Here is a 4,243-nt window from a genome sequence, read left to right as displayed (position 1 = left end):
CTCATTAACAACCTGCGATATGCAGATGATACAACCTTGATCGCTGAAAGTGAAGAGGACTTGAAACATTTACTTATGAAGATTCAAGAGCACAGCCTTCGATATGGATTGCATCTCAATGTCAAGAAAACAAAAATCCTCACCACTGGACCAATAAACAACATTCTTATCAGTGGAGAAAAGATTGAGGTTGTCAAGGACTTCATTCTTCTTGGATCAACTATCAACACTCGCGGAAGTAGCAGTCAAGAGATCAGACGACGTATTGCACTGGGCAAATCTGCTGCACAGGAACTTTTTAAAGTGTTGAAGAGCAGAGATGTCAGCTTGAGGACTAGGGTGCGCCTGACCCAGGCCATTGTGTTTTCAATAGCCTCATATGGGTGCGAAAGCTGGACAGTGAATAAAGAGGATCGTAGAAGAATTGATGCCTTTGAGTTGTGGTGTTGGAGGAGAATACTGAGGGTGCCATGGACTGCCAAAAGAACCAATAGATCTGTTTTGGAAGAAGTGCAGCCAGAGTGCTCCTTGGAGGCCAGGATGGCTAAGCTTCGTCTCTCCTACTTTGGACATGTAGTCCGGAGGAAACAATCGTTGGAGAAGGATGTCATGCTGGGTAGGGTGGAGGGTCAGAAAAAAAGAGGAAGACCTCCAACGAGATGGATCGGCCAGGTGGCATCATTGATGGACTCGGGGGTGGCAGCGGTGGTGAGGTTGGCCCAGGATCGAGCATTGTTTCGTTCTGCTGTGCATGGGGTCGCTATGAGTCGGTTCCGACTCGATGGCACCTGACAACAACAACAACATGATTATATAAAGACATATATAAGGACATGTATCAAGAGGCATTCAATTCCTCTATCACAATACTCAGAAATAAATAAATAAATAAATAAAACGACACCTAGACATATCATGGAGGCCTGGTGTGGTGCTGTGGGTTAATGCTCTGGACTGCAAAGTTGGTCTGAACCTCAAGGTTGGTGGTTCAAACTCACTAGCTATACTCCTCGGAAACCCTATACAGGGTTGCTGTGAGTTGGAACCAACTCGATGGCACTTAATAACAACAACAACAACAGACACATCATACTCAAAAAGAAAAGACAGAAAACTTTAAAAGTGGCCATACAGAAAAAAAAAAAAGGCACATTACCTTCAAAGAAGCAACAGGAAGACATTAATGAATGGCTTACTTTGCCACAGAATCTAAGGAATGAGTGACATTTGTGAAATGTGGAACCTAGAATTTTATAGCCAAAAAAATATCCTTCAAAAATAAAAGCAATATTGAATGGTACACTCTAAGTGCAAGAATTGCATGCTGCTATGTGAATCTCAATAAAGGTGTTACAGAAAAACAAAAGGCAAAAGAAAGGTTTCACAAAAACCAAAGTTAAGAGAATTCATTTCCAGCAGATCTGCATTAAAATGAACGCTAAAGCAAGTTCTTTGGGCAAAAAATGATCTCAGACGGAAGCAAGGAATGAAAAATATCAGAAAGCGTAAATCTGTGGGCATACAAAAATGAACACGGGCACTTTAAAATAACAAAAGTAATAATAATACATAAAGTATCTGTAGAACGTAGAGGTAAAATACGTTACAGCAAAAATCCAAAAGGAAGGAGGAAGGTTAAATGACTTAAAGTGTGATAAGGTTCTTGAATTGTATGAAGGTGGTAATGTACAAATTTAAGGTTGTTGTTGTCAGGTGCCATCCATGTGGTTCCGCCTCATAGAGACCCTGTGCACAACAGAATGAAACACTGCCCCATCGTGTGCCATCCCCACTAGTGTTGTTAGACTTGAGCCCACTGGTGTCTATTTCATTGGGCTCTTTCTCTTTTTTGCTGACCCTCCACTTACTTTACCAAGCATGATATGCTTCTCTACAGACTAGTCTCTCATTCTGGCTATACTTCTTTCAAGACAGATTTGTTTGTTCTGGTAGTCCATGGTAATTTTAATATTCTCCTTCAATACCATAACTCAAATGCATCATATCTTTTTGGTCTTCCTTAATCACTGTCCAACTTTCACGTTCATATGAGGTGATTGAAAATACCAAGGGTTGGGTCAGGTGCACCTTAATCCTCAGCTGACATCATTGCTTTTAACACTTTAGATCTTCTGCAGCAGACTGACTGCTGCTTCCTTAAGTGTTGATTGTAGATCCAAGCAAAACCAAGTCCCTGACAACTTCAATCCTTTCTGCATTTAGCATGATGTTACTTACTGGTCCAGTTGTGAGAATTTTTGTTTTCTTTACGTTGAGGTATAATCCATACTAAAGGCTGCAGTCTTTGAAATACATCAGTAAGTATTTTAAATCCTCTTTCATTTCAGCAAACAAGGTTGTATGGCCTGTACATCGCAGGTGGTTAAGGAGTCTCCCTCTAATCCTCATAAGGTTGTTGTTGTTGTTAGGTGCCATTGAGTTGGTACCGACTCATACTGACCTTATGCACAGCAAAACAAAACACTGCCCAATCCTGGGCCAACCTGACTATTGTTGTCCGTTTGAGTCCATCGATGCTGTCACTTGGTCAATTCATCTCATTGGGGCTCTTCCTCTTTTCCTCTGACCCTCCACCTAACCAAACATGATATCCTTCTCCGGTGACTGGTCCCTCCTGACAATATGTCCAAAGAGTGAGAGACTAAGTTTGATAATCTTGGCCTCTAAGGAGCACTCTAGTTGTACTTCTTCCACAACGGATCTATTGGTTCTTTTGGCAGCCCATGGCATTTTCAATACTCTCCTCCAGCATCATAACTCAAAGGCATCAATTCTTCTACGATCTTCCTTATTCACTGTCCAGCTTTCACATGCATATGAGGTTATTGGAAATACCATAGCTTGGGTCAGGTGCACCTTAGTCCTCAAGCAGACATCTTTGCTCTTCAACACTTTAAAAAGTTCCTGTGCAGCAGATTTGCCCAATGCAATATGTCGTCTGATATCTTGACTGCTGCTTCCGCGAGTGTTGATAGTTGATCCAAGAAGAATGAAGTCCTTGACAACTTCAATCTTTTCTCCACTGATAAGAATGTTATTCATAAGGTAGACTGTGGTAACCTAAAGTGTATAGTTTTCTAAGGTAATTGTTAATTGAACTAAAACAAATCCAACAAATATGGAAGTAAAAATGGTGATAGAAAATATTTGCTTCATTCAAAGAAGGCAGGAAAGGGGAAACACAGGAACACAGATGACATAGGACTAACTGAAAACAAATGGCAGACTAGTAGACTTAAAAATAGTATGTTAAAGAACAAACAAGATGGTGGATCGGGTGTAATTGCAGTAAGGAGCTCCGCCAGCAACAACACAGAATACCCAACCAAGCAGGTCCAGTTGATGGTCCCAGAACTCTGAACCACATATAAAGGAATATTTACAAGGTTGGAAGGCTTACAGCTGGGGGAATTTGTGGCAGAAGCAAGAAATCCATTGCTTTCTAGTCCAGGAAGCTCAGCTGCACCAGGAGTCGCCATCTTGGGTGAGGCCAAGCGGGGGAAGGATCAGAGCGGCCACAGATGCCTGGCAGAACCGCGGAGATAAAGGTGTGGATACTCTGTTGGTAGCTGTTCACTGGTCCCTTGCTGTCTGCGCACCTCCATTCTTGTGACTATAGGGGTGCCTGAGCTAGTGGGCACCCCAGCCCGACCTTCAGAGGGTTCTACTACGCATGCGCACAGATCTCCTTGGAATTTAAAGAGACACTTTCCAATTAAAACCAAACAGCTACAGCTGGCCCTGAACTGTTTACAACTAGAAAAAAGGCCTGAACGGGGAGCAGGACAAGCAGACAAAAAAGGAAATAAGCCAAAAATTAAATCCTAAGTTCCGTCAAAATGACCAACAGTGGAATCTTGAAATTTCTCAAGAAGAAAAGTGAAAAGGGAAGCCCATTTCCTGATCACATCTACATGGAGGCAATCAGAAAGCATAAAAAGTACCAAAATACACACCCATCTAAGTATTAAGGCCACAGATAACCCCTGAATATGCCCAAAAACAGAAGCAGATGACCATATCTGCACATGTTCAGAAAAGAGAAAAGTGACTGAGGCAAATGAGCTGGAAGGAGACCTACACACCATACTGGAAGATGGGCAAGCTTTGGAAATGCCAGAGAAGGAATTCAGAAAAATGAGTATAAAAGGTATCAAAACACTATACAATGGAATTGAGAAAAATAAGGAAGAAGTCAGGAAAGTGCTACAGGAACAATCAA

Source organism: Chrysochloris asiatica, unplaced genomic scaffold, assembly GCF_000296735.1.
Source record: "Chrysochloris asiatica unplaced genomic scaffold, ChrAsi1.0 scaffold00025, whole genome shotgun sequence".
Classification (NCBI taxonomy): Eukaryota; Metazoa; Chordata; class Mammalia; order Afrosoricida; family Chrysochloridae; genus Chrysochloris; species Chrysochloris asiatica.
The sequence above is the reverse complement of the archived record's forward strand: the minus strand, read 5'-3'. Positions refer to the sequence as shown.